This window comes from Petromyzon marinus, chromosome 3 (assembly GCF_048934315.1).
Source record: "Petromyzon marinus isolate PM22_M1 ecotype Great Lakes invasive population chromosome 3, UKy_Petmar_22M1.pri1.0, whole genome shotgun sequence".
In the NCBI taxonomy this organism is placed as follows: domain Eukaryota; kingdom Metazoa; phylum Chordata; class Hyperoartia; order Petromyzontiformes; family Petromyzontidae; genus Petromyzon; species Petromyzon marinus.
The window spans coordinates 27067802-27088465 of NC_133669.1; the positions used below are offsets into that span (position 1 = coordinate 27067802).

The 20664-nt window shown below is 41.6% G+C and overlaps 1 long non-coding RNA gene across 1 annotated transcript; it reads right to left on the reverse strand.

Moving 5' to 3' along the window:
• Positions 1 to 1598: 1598 nt before the first annotated feature.
• Positions 1599 to 16496, reverse strand: LOC142906204 (uncharacterized). Its single transcript, XR_012930069.1, has 3 exons — positions 14899 to 16496; positions 6509 to 6608; positions 1599 to 5208 (listed from the first exon to the last, which is right to left on the reverse strand). It is a non-coding gene; the product is annotated as an uncharacterized LOC142906204 (long non-coding RNA).
• Positions 16497 to 20664: the final 4168 nt, after the last annotated feature.

Consider the following 20664-nt stretch of genomic DNA (forward strand, 5'->3'; position numbering starts at 1 on the left):
AGCCGCATACGACACACGAAGGCCAGCAGATGACACACACAACGTTTAGTACTGCACAAATGCTTCAAATATATGTGTAGTGACATCGGGAATGTCACCGTAGCATGCGATGTTCTTACGTTGCGGACAGCACCGGGTGGGTTCACAGAGAAGGCCCCAGGTGGGGGGGGGGGGGGGGGCTAGGGGGTGATCACGTGTCCAGGGAGAGCTCTCGAGGGGGATTGAGAGAGGAGCTAGAATGCTCGAGAAAGTGGGTGGGGCCGAGGGTGGAGCCGACCCCGACCCGGGAGGATATAAGGTGGGTCCCTGAGAGGGACCAGAGTCACTTCGTTCTACAAGCTGGAAGCTCTACGTCTACATGCTGGAAGCTCTACGTCTACATGCTGGAAGCTCTACGTCTACACGCTTGGAAGCTATACGTCTACACGCTGGAAGCTCTACGTCTACACGCTGGAAGCTCTACGTCTACACGCTGGAAGCTCTACGTCTACACGCTGGAAGCTCTACGTCTACACGCTGGAAGCTCTACGTCTACATTCTGGAAGCTCTACGTCCTACGAGGCATCAACATGTGGCCGGGGACCCGAGTGAGGGTCCGACCCTTCGTAGCTATAACTCTTACGTATAGAGTAGTTAGCTGGGTGGTCACCACCCCAGGCTGTATCTGGTAAAGGAGCAGTTACCTCTTTGTATATACTGTTATGATAAACGTGTTGCCTCTGAAGAATAAAGTCTGTGACTCAGTTGGACTCACAACATGTGTATGATATGAATGTATTTTATTATTTTAATACCATAAATATACACCATTTTTTTACATTACATTTTGTAAAAAGTTACTTTGCACGTTGGTTGGGAGGATGCCAAGCGTATTTACGGTAGCCTCTCGCGTGATATCTCACAGCATCCCACCCCCGAACCCCCCGGGCTGGAAGTGCTCGCTTCGCTCGCCAAGGGGACCAAGGGGACCAAAAATTTTACTCGGTTTTTCCAGATCGAGGGGGCCTGCACCCCTAACCCCCACGATGTGAAAGGGTCGATTTCAAATCGAAATCGCTATTTGAAACAATGCGATTAGCAAATCACAAAGGCTACGATTTTTTCGATTTGAAAAGTCCTATTACTTTCATCTTCTTTGGTTCTTTCGGTAAAGTCACGTAGAATGATAATAAAATAATAAATTGATAAAATAAAATAACACAATAATATTCTCACGACGTTTCGGCCACAACACAAGCGGCCTTCATCAGGTGAAGGGGGCGAGACTGTCTGGTAGGACAGCGCTGGAGTGAAAGAGCCACGTTCAGATACGGCCTTTAAGCTGTGTGAGAGGAGCAAAGCGCCTTGACAAAGGAATTAGCATATAATTTAGCATTGAAATGGCTGAATGATTAGCTTGTGACTGGTCACAGAAATAGCTATGTTAAAAGTTAAAGCATACACCCCCCGCAGAGGCACCCATTGTTAAAGGGATTGTCTTTCTTGCACCACGACTGCCACAATTTTCCTTGAAGAGGCAAAAATATCTCCTTTATGGAACACAGCGGCTTGTTACTTATAAGACTCAGCAAAACTTTCGCCATATCCTTGCCCTCTAAACATTGTTTATCATCTTCATCAACAATGAAGCCATACTGTCTTGCAATATCTGAGCAAGCTTCGATATTAATATTTCTTTTTGAATTGTCTAAATATAATTTTATTATTGACGTCAATTCATCAATTAACTCAGCCTCATTTCGATTCCCGACAGCAATTTTCGCGTTTGTTCCAGATACTCCACTGGAAACTCTCTTATTGTCAGCACAGAGGCAAACTAGCGGCTTTGGGGAACTCAAACATTCGTCTAAGATGCGTTTACCTTCTTCATTGCGATCACCATCTGACAGTAATATCACATTTATAGACGATATCTCATGTAAAAATTGCACCTGTGTTTTGTGTTCTCTTGCATCTCCGTGGAGATTAGTGAATGCTATGCAGTCATTAAATACATCATCGTCCTTGCCACCTGGAAGATACCAGGCGATCTCTGCAACTCCTTTCATTAGTTGACCATTCCTGCTGCTGCCTCGGCAGTGCCTATGAAAGAAAACTTCATGCTTTTGCTTGCCGAGCAGAGAATTCATTATCTGAGATTTTGATGTGGGTGATTCACCAAATCTTACGAAGGACACGAGTGCAGTGTTGGCATCACTGATTGCACAGTTTTTAGATTTCCATTTTGTGGTAGATGCATCACGGCATTTCCAGCTTTTTTTAATCTGTCTGAATGACCAGATAGGGAATTCTATTTCTGAACAACAAGGATTTGGAACTAATAGCGGAAGTGCGAACTGGATGAATGAAAGTTTGGTGAAAATGTACTGCCTTACAAAATTGTCTCCACAATGGAATATTGCCATTTGTAAATCCATAGGGTGAATGTGGGTTTCAGTGTTTGTACTAGGCCTATCCCTGTTATTTATTATGTCATCATCATTCTTATCATCAGAAAAGAAGTTATCACTATTAGGGCTTTTATTTGTATACGTGGACTGAGATAAGTTGTTTAATTTACCTTTGTTTAGATTGTTACACTGAAAACTAACACATCTTGCTCGATAGTCAATCATCATCAGTTTTTGCAGATAAGAAAGAGCAAGTTCTTGTTCTGTGCATCGATCAGGGTTAGTTTGAATTGGAGACCTGTTGACAACACATACATCACTTGTGTGTAATTTCTTAGGGTAGTAGTTTATCAGTGCGAGTCTTTCAAGCAGATTCAATAACTCTTCATTATTTTTTCGTGGTTGAATAGATGGTTTATTTTGTAATTCTTCTTGCCTTAAAGTTCCAACGATAATGGATTCCAGCATCATATCAAGTTTATTCCAGTCAGTTGGCCTTATTTCACTGCATTTAATCACATGGGAAACTTCAGCACACATTGTTGCTTCGATCTGGGATCTCATGAAATCGAACTGTTTTTGCTTTTCGGCAGGAGTTCGTGCATTAGACAAACCTGTCCGGAACACGTATGCCTGAGCTCTGGATTTGTCTTGTTCCATCAGTCTTGAGTACTCTCCGTAAGCGGACTCTAGTGCACGTTGAAGATGATCAATGTTGTCGTAATTCAGGGGATGCTGAAATCGTTTTTCTTTTACACAGTAGCCAACAGCAGAAGCTACTGAAATGATGAGTAGCTCTTGTTCGATGAGTTTTGTTGTTCTCAGTGATTGGCATAATGAATTAAATGAATGTGTGATTTCTTTGTTTTTTTTCATGTATTTCTGAATAAGTTGGTGAAAAGTCAACTTTTAAATGTTCTTATGCTTGTGTTAAGATGTTCACAAGATCTTTAAATTCAGATACATGATTAGGGACTCTTTCATACTCATTCAGCCACTGCATAATGGAGGCGAATTGTGGAAAGCTGTTAACTTCACAACTGTTTGGCTCCATAATAGAGCGCATAAGCTTTTTGATTTTCACCGTTTTGGCAGGTGCTGTAACAAGATTTGACAAAAATGATTGAAAGGCTGGGTGAGACAAACAGGTGTTTATCCAAATTAAATTGCTTTTTGTTTCATCATATAACGTCTGTTTCAAATCAAGTATCTTTTCTAAATTATATTCCATGTCGGATTCTTGCCACTGTTTAATATCTTGCATCACTGACCTGGCTTTAGCATTAGCAGAGACCAATTTATCCTCAAGACCAAAATTTGGATTTTGGTTTGTCAAAAGTGTGTATGCCTCCTTGAGCCTGCTAGCTATCAAGGTATTTTTAAAGTAATCCTTGTGGTTAAACGTGACAATGTCCCACACTGGAACCAATGATGTGCCTAGATCAATGACAGTCCACGTCTTGGTGTTCGAGACAATGTCAGTTTTCCATTGTTGAAAAGAACAAATGCCAGGTGATCCACCTATTGTACCTACGGAAATTGTCACCTTACTAAGAGGTGTAGCATTGTATTTTTCGGAAAATTCCGTTGTAAATTCGGATGCCATCATGCTTTCACCACCACCACCACAGCCACTGCTGTTGTAGGCAGAAGTGGAATACCTTTCCACTGCCTCCGATAGCATATTTCTTTCTTCCTTTTCCTCATCTGAGCTGATGCCCTCTGCTGATGCTTTCCACTTAAATATCCCACCAAAGTGGACAGGGCCTGTATGGGCATGAGAGCCAAAGTTCTCAAAAAAACTTCCAAACCTGCTGCTTAGCACGTGCGTTTTAAAAGACTCATTGACGTTTTTTAAAGTGTTTTCAATGCTTTGTAATTCCTCCAACGCCTCATCAGACAGCTTGAGTTGATCAAAGTTCAGACTTCCTGAGGCAAGTGGTAAGTACAGGTATTTGACGCTATGAATGCAGGTATCCGTGGGATTTTTTTGTTGCTTTTTTTCAGTGTGTAATGCCTTGCTATGCCACGAGGTGATTTCTTCATTCAAGGCCTGTAAGAAACCTTCTTCTGTCGTTATGGTATTGAATCCCAATTTTTCCACTGCTGTCTCAAATATGTTTTCCTCTTCAGAGGATGGAAACTCTTGTTGCTTTATCATCGGTTGATGTACTGGCCCAGCAAGATCAAACGACATTGGGATGTTTAGGAGTTTGCCTCTTTTCTTTAACATATCGTTTATTTGACCAGATCGATACACCCCCTCCAAAACAAGTCCTTTAGATGCATATTGTAAAAGACTTATATGTGATATTGTTCCACGTAAAGTTGAAATGTCTGATAAATCTAACTGCTTTAGATAAGTGTTTGCCATATCAGTGGAATGGTTGCCATCACGCAATGGGTTTTCTTTTGCTCCTTTCAATTCCATTCGCTGCTCTGTCTCAGTCTCTATGTTAGAATTATCACTGCGAGTTAATATTTTCTGATGGATTTGTTCTGGATGCTGCTTTGTTGGTGTATCTTGCTCCTGTTTATTTCCAATTGGCTCACATTGTTGTGATTGTTTTAAAATAACTTCATTGCCAGACATTTTCATTAACTTACACAATGCCTTTTTCTCCCATGAATGCCGGCAATGTGGTTCTATGATTTCAAATTCCTCAGGGCCACAATATTGCAATGCTTGTACATTGGTGATACCCAAAATATCTCGTAGTTTTGTAATCCAAAGAGTTTTATTAAGACCTAAGTCTGTAAGTACTTTGGCAAGCTCATCTTGAGCTTTAATGTCGTGGTCCTCCTCTTCAGACATAGCCTTGAATACACACATAGACCGTCCTTAATTAGTAATACAACATTTAACAATAATACAAATCAATTTATAATTCAGTTGAATATTTAATGTTGTTTTAATCATGAGCATAACAAATATTCAGACGAATAACCGAATTTCATCACCTATTTTAATGTCAAACATCTGTGATAAATATTAAATTAAGTATTTCCAAATACCTACCACGCTTATCTACTTTTTAAATAATAAAAATGAAATAAATATACAATTTTAATATTTAAACAATTGATTGAGTCATTGCAGGTTGAAATTTGGAATATAACAGCACGAAATTCATTCCTTCAACGGGCCCAATATTCTCAAGAGACTAATGGGAAGTGTTTTAACTTACCATGCTATAACAAGCAGCACTTCAGCCATGGCACCATAGCTAATGGATCAATCCTGCCCATCTCCTGTGCTCAAGCTCCACATATGGTTCTCATGCCACATGAGAACGTTTTTGTCTGCATGTCATTTCCCAATGCAAATGTTGATAAAAGTCGGTCTTTAGCCAATACTACACCGGCCCCCCTAGAGGCAGTAGTAAGGGATGTACTGGGGTGGGGCCAACGTCATGTATTGAAAAAAGTGGTGCGGCGCTTGGAGTTTACAGATGGGGGATATTATGAGGTATGGTCTTAGAGATCGTGTGTCTACTGTGCAATTGCAGGATCTGGCAGAGGTTAAAAGTGGTGGTACTAAGGTGTGGTGGTAGAAAGAGCTGAGCTAAGACCACACACGCATACCCTGTGCGCTCCTGCGCGAGAGAAGGGTGGCTCTAGGCTTTGCTCAAAGCTACAATTACACTGGAGTCAGTCGATCACATAGGGATAATGTGTTGGGCATCATATTACATTATCCCAATGTTATATTGTACATTACATTATCCCTATGCGATAATGTAATGCAAAGTACATTAGCCATTGCAGTGACTGCTGAGGTGGTAATGGCCATTGCTTTTTCGTGGCTTGTATACATTGATTACCATCACATTACCAACCATGACTGTTATTATTCATGTGCCGTCACTTGTGCTGGATTTGAGAGCTCGGCCCTTTAGGCCTTGCCTAATGCAGGTGGTGAGGCGATGTGCATAAAATACTTGACAACGAAAATAAATATCTATTCCTGACTATTAAATACGATTTAAATTATTTGTTTACTACAATTGCATAATTAAACATGCCATTTACATGACAGAGACATTCTAATCGTGATGCCAACGGCAACCTACATGTTCACAATGCAAGTGCCAGAGTTGACAGTCTCATGGACTCACCTCTCGCTTGCTCGGAGCACAAAGGAGGCTGGAACTCTCTTCCTGACCTTCTTTATCGACAGACAAGTGTCAGGGTGAGGTGGAGTTGCATTGTGTCCAGCTTGAAAAGAAAAGAAGATCAAACACGTGATTAATTATTTTCACCGTACACTACACAGCAACCACAATTTCAGATAGCTGTGAACTATGCATGGGTTTACTGACTCGCATAGACTTTCATTTAAGGGTTATTACAACAACATACACATTTATACAGCATCTAAATATCAGTTAATCTGAACAAAACCATTAAAACCAGACGAATCCCAAAATCATGGTGGGAGGTGTTGGTCATTGCAATACTCAAACCCGCCAAGCCAACCGATGACCTGGGAAGCTATGGGCCAATATTACTCATGTGAACGACCTACAGACTCCTAGAACGCATCATCCTCCGGAGGATCAACCCCTTCTTCGAATCAGTGATCCCTGAAGAACAAGCGGGATGTGTGGACTTGTCATTGGCCGAAAAAACAGCCTAGATTAAGGACTTGATGTGGAAGCTCACAAGGACCATTCCTTGCCTCGAAACAATCCTTGTGATATGGATGATGCTGATCAATACCTAACTGCGTGTCTATATGGGTAACAAAGCTAGCTCATCTTGGTTCCTTATTGTATATACAGACGACCCTTCTCCATCACGACTTTCTACATCGCGGTTTTGATATATCGCGGGGTCGGCAAGAGAAATAAAATGGGAATTTTTTGGGGAAGTTTTTGGGAGTTTTTCAAAAGCCGCATACGACACACGAAGGCCAGCAGATGACACACACAACGTTTAGTACTGCACAAATGCTTCAAATATATGTGTAGTGACATCGGGAATGTCACCGTAGCATGCGATGTTCTTACGTTGCGGACAGCACCGGGTGGGTTCACAGAGAAGGCCCCAGGTGGGGGGGGGGGGGGGGGGGGCTAGGGGGTGATCACGTGTCCAGGGAGAGCTCTCGAGGGGGATTGAGAGAGGAGCTAGAATGCTCGAGAAAGTGGGTGGGGCCGAGGGTGGAGCCGACCCCGACCCGGGAGGATATAAGGTGGGTCCCTGAGAGGGACCAGAGTCACTTCGTTCTACAAGCTGGAAGCTCTACGTCTACATGCTGGAAGCTCTACGTCTACATGCTGGAAGCTCTACGTCTACACGCTTGGAAGCTATACGTCTACACGCTGGAAGCTCTACGTCTACACGCTGGAAGCTCTACGTCTACACGCTGGAAGCTCTACGTCTACACGCTGGAAGCTCTACGTCTACACGCTGGAAGCTCTACGTCTACATTCTGGAAGCTCTACGTCCTACGAGGCATCAACATGTGGCCGGGGACCCGAGTGAGGGTCCGACCCTTCGTAGCTATAACTCTTACGTATAGAGTAGTTAGCTGGGTGGTCACCACCCCAGGCTGTATCTGGTAAAGGAGCAGTTACCTCTTTGTATATACTGTTATGATAAACGTGTTGCCTCTGAAGAATAAAGTCTGTGACTCAGTTGGACTCACAACATGTGTATGATATGAATGTATTTTATTATTTTAATACCATAAATATACACCATTTTTTTACATTACATTTTGTAAAAAGTTACTTTGCACGTTGGTTGGGAGGATGCCAAGCGTATTTACGGTAGCCTCTCGCGTGATATCTCACAGCATCCCACCCCCGAACCCCCCGGGCTGGAAGTGCTCGCTTCGCTCGCCAAGGGGACCAAGGGGACCAAAAATTTTACTCGGTTTTTCCAGATCGAGGGGGCCTGCACCCCTAACCCCCACGATGTGAAAGGGTCGATTTCAAATCGAAATCGCTATTTGAAACAATGCGATTAGCAAATCACAAAGGCTACGATTTTTTCGATTTGAAAAGTCCTATTACTTTCATCTTCTTTGGTTCTTTCGGTAAAGTCACGTAGAATGATAATAAAATAATAAATTGATAAAATAAAATAACACAATAATATTCTCACGACGTTTCGGCCACAACACAAGCGGCCTTCATCAGGTGAAGGGGGCGAGACTGTCTGGTAGGACAGCGCTGGAGTGAAAGAGCCACGTTCAGATACGGCCTTTAAGCTGTGTGAGAGGAACAAAGCGCCTTGACAAAGGAATTAGCATATAATTTAGCATTGAAATGGCTGAATGATTAGCTTGTGACTGGTCACAGAAATAGCTATGTTAAAAGTTAAAGCATACACCCCCCGCAGAGGCACCCATTGTTAAAGGGATTAGCATAGAATTTAGCATTGAAATAGCTAAGTTAAGGCATACACATCTTGACAATTCTATTTTACATTGTAATTGTTTTATTTTTTATTATTCTAACTTTATAAATGTAACTTAACAATTGTTCTATGTTTGTTCTATTTCAATTAAAATACTTTAATAAATACATGATGGAAGCAATTAATCTTTTAAGTTCTCATCCTTGCATTAGAAGATATAGAGCATTTTATTTTTTGATTTAAAGCTTTCGTGACTGCAGTAATTCATATTCTTAGTTTTTTCGGTAAAGTCACGTTGAAGAGAAACAACAAAATAATACAATATATGAAACAATAAAAAATTCTCACGACCTTTCGACCATAACGCAAACGGTCGTCTTCAGGTGTGTTGGTTCGCATAAATTAATTTTTAAACGGCGCATTTATTTATTTATAAAAAAACGTTAGCGCCACGCGCAACGATTTGGCAGTTTATTTAGGACTAGTCCATCTATATTCTGAAAAGAGGAGGGGGGATACGAAATTTTTTATAATGTATGCTGTCTGAAAGCCACTGTAAGCGTGAACAATCAATAAAGACCTGAAATGGTTTATCAAATCTTTCCAATGATTGCTAAGATAGAATCCATCTTCTCGGTTGAAATTGTCTCTGTGCTTGTATATGTGGATAGCCTCATGAACGAATCTCTCATGGAAGCCAGATGGCTTACAAAGAACCTCTGTCTTGGAAAAGTCAATGGCATGTGAGCCTACTGAATTAGAACAATGATCTGCCACGGCCGAGGTGTTGGTCCTACCGTGTTTAAGGTCTGCTTTGTGTTCACGAATGCGGTCCGAGACATGGCGTTTGGTTTCTCCAATGTAACTACTACCACAGAGGCAACTTAGTTTGTAGACACCAGGGTATTGTATGTCCGGAATCACATCTTTTACAGACGGAACCAGATCACGGATTTTATGTAATGTGTTGAAACGGACCTGGATCTTGTGTTTATTCAAGATTTTGGAGATCTTTTTTGTGATCCCAGCAATGTAGGGTAAAGTGATGGTTTTGAAAGGCTCCTCAAGAGGGTTCTTCTTCATGGTTTGAGTGATAGCTTTGCGGATTGTATAGTCGGAGTAACCATTAGCCCTAAGAGCTTGGTGTACGTGCTTAAGTTCACTGCTTATGTGTTCCTGGTCGGATATGCATTGGGCTCTATGATACAGAGTCTTAATGAGATAATTCTTCTGTGATGGATGGTGGTGGGAATCCGGTTTCAGATAAGCATCCGTATGGGTAGCTTTCCTGTAGACAGAGTGGCTCATTGAACCATCAGGTCTCTTTTTAATTAGGACATCCAAAAAAGGTATCTTGCCATCTATTTCGACTTCCATTGTAAATCTGATGGCTGGGTGTATGGAATTGATGTGGTCGAAGAATTGGTCTAGAGCAGGCCGGCCATGTGGCCAGATGACAAAAGTGTCATCCACGTACCTCTTCCATAAGGTTGGGCGCAGAGTGGCAGTCTGGATGGCGTCAGTCTCAAATTTCTCCATGAAAATGTTAGCTATAACTGGAGAAAGGGGGGAGCCCATTGGGGTGCCCTCAGTTTGTTTGTAGAAAGTTCCATTCCAAGTAAAGTATGTATTGGTTAAACAGTGTCTCACCAGGGGGGTACCTCACTGTTTAATCCTTGATGAACCAAGTCTTCAATGATTGCAATGGTGTCAGGTACAGGAACCTTGGTGAATAAGGAAACTACATCAAAACTGACAAGCAGGTCGTCTGGGGACAGGGAAATACCCTTGATTGTCGATACCAGGTGAGTAGAATTTTGTACCGCAGAGGTGGTCTTTCCAGTGAAAGGACGCAGGATTTCAGACAAAAAACGAGCATGTTTGTAGGTGGGGGAGCCGATAGTAGAGACTATGGGACGAAGGGGTGTATCTACTTTATGTATTTTTGGTAAGCCGTATAATCTTGGTGGGCTGGCAGCAGAAGGTTTCAACGAAAACTGTTTAGATTGATCAATTAATGTGGTTGAATCAGAAATTATTTTGGTGGTTTGTGTGACGAGGCTGTTGGTGGGATCTCTTTTTATTTTTGTATAACTACCATCGTCGAGTAATTCTTTAATGTTGTTGTTGTATTCTATTTTATCCATGATGACAGTAGCATTGCCTTTGTCAGCTGAGAGGACTACAATATCATTCCTCTTTTTTAATTTATATAATTCAAAACGCTCATCTTTGCTGAGGTTGCTAGCTGGCATCTTAGCGTTTTTGAGGGTTGCAGCGATTTCAGATCTTGCTACGTCTGCAGCGATGTGACCCAGGCCCCTGAGAGCAACGTCTACTTGGGCAATTGTATCATTAACTGGTATGTGTTTAGGTGTGACTGCAAAGTTTAGACCTTTAGCTAAAACGGATTTCAGACCATCGGAAATAGAACTGTTACTGCGATTAATTACGACTTTATTAACGTCTAACTTTTTGTTGTGTGGGTCCGGTCTTTTGTTGAAGAGGAGGTTAAATTTGGAAATCAGGTTTTCCTTACATTTGGTCGACATAGTAGCAGCTGAAGAGGCAGTCATATTGTCTACATGTTCCCAATCCGATGTGGACATTGTTGCCGTCAATGATAAGTGTGATTTGTAGAGTGTCTTGTCTAACTGATCTAGTTCGGTGCGTATAAGTCTGATTTTTTCTGAGATAAGAGCTAAGCTAGTTTTGAAAAGAATTCGTTTCGCATTAGAAGAAGTTACAGCAGCAGAGGTCAGTGTAAATGCGATTGGTATTACCCCAGAGTCGCGGCATCTCTTCAGGAAGGTGAGAGACTCGATCAGCTGAGCTTTCTTATCCCGGAGTTTGTTGAAGGATCTTAAAGTTATGTGAAAACCCTCCCCGTAGAGGCGATTAAATTTTGATTTAAAGCTTTCGTGACTGCAGTAATTCATATTCTTAGTTTTTTCGGTAAAGTCACGTTGAAGAGAAACAACAAAATAATAAAATATATATAAAACAATAAAAAATTCTCACGACGTTTCGACCATAACTCAAACGGTCGTCTTCAGGTGTGTTGGTTCGCATAAATTTATTTTTAAACGGCGCATTTATTTATTTATAAAAAACGTTAGCGCCACGCGCAACGATTTGGCAGTTTATTTAGGACTAGTCCATCTATATTCTGAAAAGAGGAGGGGGGAGACGAAATTTTTTATAATGTATGCTGTCTGAAAGCCACTGTAAGCGTGAACAATCAATTAAGACCTGAAATGGTTTATCAAATCTTTCCAATGATAGCTAAGATAGAATCCATCTTCTCGGTTGAAATTGTCTCTGTGCTTGTATATGTGGATAGCCTCATGAACGAATCTCTCATGGAAGACAGATGGCTTACAAAGAACCTCTGTCTTGGAAAAGTCAATGGCATGTGAGCCTACTGAATTAGAACAATGATCTGCCACGGCCGAGGTGTTGGTCCTACCGTGTTTAAGGTCTGCTTTGTGTTCACGAATGCGGTCCGAGACATGGCGTTTGGTTTCTCCAATGTAACTACTACCACAGAGGCAACTTAGTTTGTAGACACCAGGGTATTGTATGTCCGGAATCACATCTTTTACAGACGGAACCAGATCACGGATTTTATGTAATGTGTTGAAACGGACCTGGATCTTGTGTTTATTCAAGATTTTGGAGATCTTTTTTGTGATCCCAGCAATGTAGGGTAAAGTGATGGTTTTGAAAGGCTCCTCAAGAGGGTTCTTCTTCATGGTTGGAGTGATAGCTTTGCGGATTGTGTAGTCGGAGTAACCATTAGCCTTAAGAGCTTGGTGTACGTGCTTGAGTTCACTGACTATGTGTTCCTGGTCGGATATGCATTGGGCTCTAGGGTGCAGAGTCTTGATGAGGGAATTATTCTGGGATGGATGGTGGTGGAAATCCGGTTTCAGGTAAGCATCCATATGGGTAGCTTTCCTGTAGACAGAGTGGCTCATTGAACCATCGGGCCTCTTTTTACTGTGGTTTTCACGCCTGATGATGATTGCTTGTGTTGCAGTCGAAACGTTGTGAGAATTTTATTGTTTTATATTATTATTTTATTGTTTTCCTTCTCCGTGACTTTACCGAAAGGACCAAGAATATGAATCCCTGCAGTCACGATAGCTTTAAATCAAAATCATGGTATTAAACATTAACTTTGGTGATATGATATGTTGTTAAGTGACAATACAGCACATAGTCAGGGGGTTGTGAATACGACTAGTTACATGTTCTATTAACATCCACTTATCAATACATGAGTGCCATGAGATCTGGGTTAAGCATATAAAGTTGATAATGATGTATGGAAGTTTTATAGTGAAGTATTGAACCAAAGGATAATTCAGAAAATATACGTAATCTCCACGACAAAAATAACATGTCATCCAGGGGTATAACCAGAGCCTGCCAACCGCCTTTGTCTTCCCAGTGACTGTCATTGCTTGCTGCAGCAGGAATTAATTTTAAGGATGAGTCGACCTAACGAGGAAAGCCGTTTCACAATAAACATGGCTACAGACACACAACACGTAGGGGAAATTGAGTGGGTCTGTGCTCACACATATCGTGGGATGACCTCCGAAGAAAGGAGTTTGATAAGGGTTATGACATCAAGCGCCAGGATGTCTGCGGAGAACCAGGAATGATCTCAGGCTGACCCGATGGATGCACCACGTGTGCAAAGGTGGGAGGAGAATGTCGGGCCATAATGTATATTAGGTTATTAATCGCATGAGCTAGAAATCCTATATATACAGCACACAATCATATTAGTCGGTTCTGCACTGGCAGACTGCGGGGCTTGCCCTCGTGACTGGCAACAGAGCTTTATTCCTGCTGAGGCACACGGTGTCGCTAGAAGGCTTATCTTACGTTTTTTTCGTTTGTTTTTGGGCCGCTTTCCGAGCCAAGGACTGCGCCTGTAGTGTTGCAATTAGTTGTGATAGAAATGTTTTAATAAGAGCACCCTAGTGGTGGTCGTCTTATACAGCCCTTTTTATGCCACTGTTGTGCGATGGAATTTTCCGTATGATACTGCACATTCATTGGAAAGGGCCTGAAGTGCAACACATACAGGTTTCCCTCGCTTTGTGATTGTAGATGTGGTCCAAGAAAAAGGGCACACAAACCTAAACCACACAGGACAGCTTACCTGCCAAACAGTACACACACACAATGGTATCCCACGTCGGATCACGAAGCTGTATATGAGTGAATTTAAACAGCATATAGAGAATTTTGGGTAGAAGTGCATTCGTCCAATATACATATTACACAAACCGGACCCGCATAAAGTGAAAACCCTGTACTGACTCGCGGCAACCTTAGTCTACACAGCGTCACTTGTATGTACAATTCTTTGTACACATACACACCTCTCCATGCTCCCTTGCATACTTTGGTGGTTAGATTGTGTCCTGTGTTTAAACTTAAGCATTATTTGTTCACCACAAGTGTACGTGGTTAATGCAGACATGATGCCTTGCAAAGGATGCAGTTAGGTGTTTTAACATCTTAACACCTCTTTTATTGCCAGAACGGATAAAATCTCTTCTTTTTCCCTGAGTTTTTGTTCTATATTTTTCGTTAATGACCATATCTCCGAGCAATGTCATTGAAGGTAGCATGCACTGTTATTGGCATATCAGTAGATAATGCGTTTGATAAATGAAGACTATTAAGGGAGTTGCTAATGTTGTGTTTGGGCTATGGATAGTATTATAAACAAACATCAAGGTTAGCATAAGTGCAAGTGTTCAGGCAAGATTAATGTCTGACATATTTTCAAAACTTTTTTTTTTGCCTAGATTGTAATAACCTATATTTCACTATTGTGGTGTTTGCATGCAGTCCAAAATTACAGGGCCATTTGTTCAACATATTTAACATCACTAACCCATAAGACATTAACATGCATTTTAATATGGTATTCTTTTTTAAACGTAGCCTGTTAAAATATCTGATATACAATAGCGATCATGTATTGACCACACATAGTCTATACAATGTACGTTCTCACATCTATGCCGTATATAATTTACCTATAACTGATTTCAATAGTTTTAGCCTATTACTGGCCAATGTGCAGCCGACTTGCATCTCTTATAATACTTACGATGTTCAGGTGATGGAGAGTCGTAGGGCGCAAGTAATTCGCTCCGTCTCTTCAGCTCTGCATTCACCCCGGCTTTATATTCAGATTCACAAAAAGGTGGAGCTTCCCAGACTCCACCCAGTGCTTGATAATAACGAATGCGTGTTTTCCTGTGTGTGAGAGACAACGCGTGTGTGGACGTGAAAGAAAGATTGTGAGCGTATGCCCTTTGAGTTGTTAAATACTGCATGTTACCTAGGCAGTGAGGATAGCGTATGAATAAATAGTCTATCGAGGAGTCGGACAATGAGATATAATTTCCAAATTATACTAAGGCTCTCAAAGCACTAAAACTTAAATCATACACTAACTTGTTATACATATATATGGAGCATCATGGGCGAAAGGACAAATAAGCAGAACTGCATTCTTTATCCACGTATATAGAAAAATAGTTTAGTCCATCGACCGTTTATTTTCCAGGCGAACATCAATCACCAAGCGGCATTTGTAAGCAGTCAAACTACAGACTCGTCTCGATGTGCTAATCATATCCAGTATTTCTGATTTTCTTTCGTCTCAAATCTATATTTTCGTGAGATTTTCTTGCTTGGAAAGCATCCCGCTGTTTCAGAAGAAAGCAAGACAGCCAACACCACATTTAGAGTCTGAAAGGGCACCTTGCCTGGCACAGGCGCCGTGGTGACGTCGCCGTCACTTTGTGGCGAATGACTGATATTGGTATTGGTGTGTGCGGAGCGGTAGTGTAGCGGTGAGCGCACTGCGCTACAAAGGTGGCGACCCGAGTTCGATTTTTGCTCACGGCTAACATCAGTGCCTGGGTGTGGTGTGTAAACATCGCCACTGGGGAGACATAGGGGGCCGGGTGTGGTGTTGGCCACCCACTCCCTCGTGTGCCGTGCCGGCCTTCATAGGCGCTGCTCACTAACATCACTTGCCCCTATAGCCTGTTAAGGCTACACGGGGGATCATTGTCGTCGCGGTGTGTGTCTCTGTGTGTGTCTCTGTCTGTGTGTGGGTATCTCTGTCTGTGTGTGCGTGGGTATCTCTGTCTGTGTGTCTCTGTGTGTGTGTGTGGGTATCTCTGTGTGTGTCTGTGTGGGTGTCTACAATTGTGGTAACTCATTGCCCCCCTTTTGACTAGTATCAGAACTCAAGGTATTATGGAAATAAAAGTGTTTTATGTTACTTTATTTCATGATTTATTTGATTTAATATACAGTATTTTATTGTGTTACATGTAAAAGTACCATATTCTTAATTGTGAGTTGGACAGTGCTTCCCGTTCTGTTGAACCTTAGCATATTTCTTAACACTGACCATATGGTCATTTAAATATAGTGGATTATTGTGTCCCGACACACGAACTGTGCGAGTTATGGACTGGTCTCAGGAATGAATGTGGTTCGTAACCCGAGGACTGCCCGTATTCCTTCATGACTTATTAAAAACTTACAATTATTTCCTAAACAGCAGCATCCCTGCTTCCACCCCTGATTATCATGGTTGGCTTCATACGGTGAAAAATATTTTCAACATTAATAAAATAAGTCTGTACCACAGTCTGTCAATCAGTATCAAATATTCCTGAACGCTTTGTTTATAATATTGAAAAAATATCAGTCCTACTTTTATAAAATGTTATTTTTAAAGTTTATACAAATGGATGCCACCATGCATGCATACCAGTTTTCCATTTGTTATTTGCTGAAGTGGTAGCGAATGTATGTATGGATGTGCGTGTGCTGTCTCAGAACTCGTGGTTTGTCCCGAATCATGTTAAAATGTTCTTGACATTTGCCATGCCATTATTTTTTATAGCTGTTTTGTTAAGATTGCGTAAAAATATTCCACTCCTCCAGTCTTGCCTTTACAATACATTCCTCCTTGTAATCACGTGTCAACATGTTTTACCCTGGCCGCTGTTAAACAATCCAGTTTTTTTTTCCATTTTTGCTTGCATTGTGACTTTCATAGAATCTTAAATATGCCAGTGCCTTCCATCAAATGTCTCTCAGATTGTAGTCTTTTCCCTTACAGGTGCATTTTATCATACACTCTTGTACGTAAGTAGGCAGATGTTGCTCATTTTAAAGTGTTTTGTTCGCATATGTGATCACCTGCATTTGTACATTTGATTTAATTTTCATTGTTACATTTTCTCGTAAAACCCTTTTGAGATGTGTGTAAGCATCGAACTACTTACTTTGAAAGTAAAAACGCGTTAATCTTCACACGTATATACATTGGGATTTATAATGTTTGACTCTAGACAAACAGTCATTGCAGTTTCCCTGATGTGCGTATTCGGCTGTATGACAGCATATCGTGAATGACTGAAAACTTTACTCACACCGGCTTCCTTTAACTCATCATCGTTTAAACTTTTCTGAAAACTTGAGCAACCTTTTGTACCCTTTAATTTTGTCAAAGTACGTGTAAAATATATATGCAAATTATGCATTTTGTTAACGGAATTGTGCATTTTGAGCTAGGAATAATTTCAAGTGGTGGAGGGAGGGAAGGGAGTCGATCCTAAGTTGAGAAGCAAAGGCATGCCAGGAACATGGGGCGGCAGGGTGAAAAGAGGTCACAAACTCTACTTTGAATCGCTCGGATTACAGTAAGAATATGGATGCACATCTGATGCTGTGACTGTTTCAAGAGGTCCTGTAGATATTGGGCGGATTTGTTTAAAAGCGCTTTCAGAATGAAGACTGCCCTGTGGCAGTGTTTTAGGATGTCAAGGATGGTCAAATTCCAAGTGATATAGAGTTTGCTATGATGAGTTCTTTTGTAGGAATGAAGGACAGAGTGGAGGGCAAACCGTTTAAAACCATTGCTAACTGCCTTCACCCGTCCCTAGCGCATGCGTCACTCCGCCAAGAGGAAGTCAGCAGTGGCCTTTACGATGCAGGTGGGGGAGGGACGCGCGCCACGGAGGGCGCAAGTCCACCACCGCAGTTCACCTCACCAGCATTTGTGTCGCCAGGGCACCGACATTTGATTTTTGAGAATTAACTTTAAAGCATTATTCAACAGTTGTAGATAATCAAAGGGCTGTTGTAGCCCTAGTTGTAAATCGTTAAACTTGTTTCGCACCATATGTAGCCAACCACACTCATCAGAGGCTCGGGGGAAGGACAACAAACTGAACACAAAGCAGTTCTTAAGAAATTTGCTTCCCATCTTGATTTAAAATTGCATAGTTCCAGTAGCTTCCTCATGTCGGACGGAAGAGCGTTCCTGATGGACAAAGACGTGCTCCTGAACGCATACGATGCATCTTCTTTGGTTCTTTCGGTAAAGTCACGTAGAATGAGAATAAAATAATAAATTGATAAAATAAAATAACACAATAATATTCTCACGACGTTTCGGCCACAACACAAGCGGCCTTCATCAGGTGAAGGGACGAGACTGACTGTCTGGTAGGACAGCGCTGTCCTACCAGACAGTCTCGTCCCTTCACCTGATGAAGGCCGCTTGTGTTGTGGCCGAAACGTCGTGAGAATATTGTTGCTTTATTTTATTTTATCAATTTATTATTTTATTCTCATTCTACGTGACTTTACCAAAAGAACCAAAGAAGATGAATCATTGCAGTCACGAAAGCTTTAAATCGAAAGCATACGATGCAGTGACCGTCTTTGTTCGATGGTCAGTCAAAATCCACTGCAAGGATGAGCAGAGTTCACGTGATGGTTCATGATCTTTGACGAGATCAGAAAAGTTTCGTTGCACATTTGTGGAAATAATTTTGTGTGTAATGGCATCAAACTTTTAATGCATTCGTTTGGCAACCGAAAGCCAATGGAGCTGGGTGAGCACTGGATGGACGTGGTGTGATCTTGCAGTACCCGTCATGACATGTTCCAACGAATTTTGTACAGGCTGCAGCTTTTCATGTTTTTGCCATCGTCTCGTAGAGTATAGTTGTAATTATCAAACCTCATCGCTATGATACTAAACGCCACCGTGTTGGCTATGCCATGACTCAATGGTAGTCGAATGAGTTGTAGAGCCATGGAATTAAACTTGCAGGACTTGACTATATATCGTACGTGGAGATCATACAACATATTTTGTATCGAGAAAGGTGCCGAGGCTCTTTAGATTAGTAGACAACTGAATCCTGACGTCTGCAACCACCACACCTGGTCCGCCCAAAATCTGTTTTAACCTGAGCCTGAATGCAGCAGCGGGAAATAAGCATATTGATGTCACTTGATGACATCGACGATCGGAGAGACTTCTGTTAAAAATAGGAAGGACCTGAGGACATACCCCAATGGTGCTCCAACCGGATTGGTACTGACCTTTTCAAGTTAAATGTAAAAATTAACGAATTCACTTCTCCAAAAAGACCACACTCAGCCAAGACTGTAGATTAAGTGTGGAAATGCTCACGTCTTACATTGCACTGCTAGACAGTGTGCAAAATCTTCCCATTATATTTAAACCTGAACAAATTTTTCCCATATCTTAATTCTGCTGGGCCCTATATCTCCACCTGAGTAAAATTTCCCACATCCAATATTCCTTGCCAGATCTGTCACTCAAGACCTTCCCCCATGTTGTCATCACATTTGGACTGATCTACTGCAACTCTATCCTCTAGAGTTTGCACTAATCCATAATCTCAGGGCTCCCAATAATATTAAAACATAATGACAATTTATAGAGTGCCTTTACATGGGCTATCTGAACAAGCAACAAACAAATTAATCACGAGTCGTTCGGCAATTGAAGTGAGAAATATATGTAGCATTTATAACTTTAGAAAGGTGAGTTTTTGAGTGGGATATTGAATGATGACAGCTTGAAAATGCAGTGGCAGACTGTTTCAAGCCGACAAGAGCAAAGGTGTGGTCTCTAAACACTATGGACTGCATTCCTAGCGAATGCCTTCAAGGCACTTGTCCATTTCAGAATCTATAAAAGTCACAATGACGTACGGGCGAATGGATGACACCAGATTACGAGACCGCACGCACGCACACACACACACAATCACATGCATTTCTTTCAGGGGCGAGGCCAGGAGTTTTAAAGATGATTTATGAAGATTGTGAGGGTATGCCCTTTGAGTTGTTGAACATAGCATGTTGCCTCAGCAGTGAGGATAGCTTATGAAGGAGTCTATCGAGGAGTCGGACAATGAGATATAATTTCCAAATTATACTAAGGCTCTCAAAGCACTAAAACTTAAATCATACACTAACTTGTTTTGCATATATGTGGAGCATCATGGGCGAAAGGACAAATAAGCAAGAACTCCATTCTTTATCCAAATATAATTAGAAAAATAGTATAGTCCATCGACCGTTTATTTTTCCAGGCGAACATCAATCACCAAGCAGCATTTGTAAGCAGTCAAACTACAGACTGGTCTCAAAGTGCTAATCATATCCAGCATTTCTGATTTTATTTTTGTCTCAAATCTATATTTTCGTGAGATTTTCTTGCTTGGAAAGCATCCCACTGTTTGAGAAGAAAGCAAGACAGCCAACCACATATTTAGAGCCTCAAAGTGCACCTAGCCTGGCACAGGCGCCGTGGTGACGTCATGGCGGCTCATCGTCAAATGAGTACCTGGTGTGGTGTGTAAACATCGCCACTGGGGAGACAAAGGCAGTCGGACGTGGCGCTGGCTACTCACCTCCTCGTGTGCCGTGCCGGCCTTCATCGGCTCTACTTACTAACAGCACTTGCCCCTATAGTCTGTTAAGGCTACACGGGGGATCATTGTCGTCGTGGTGTGTT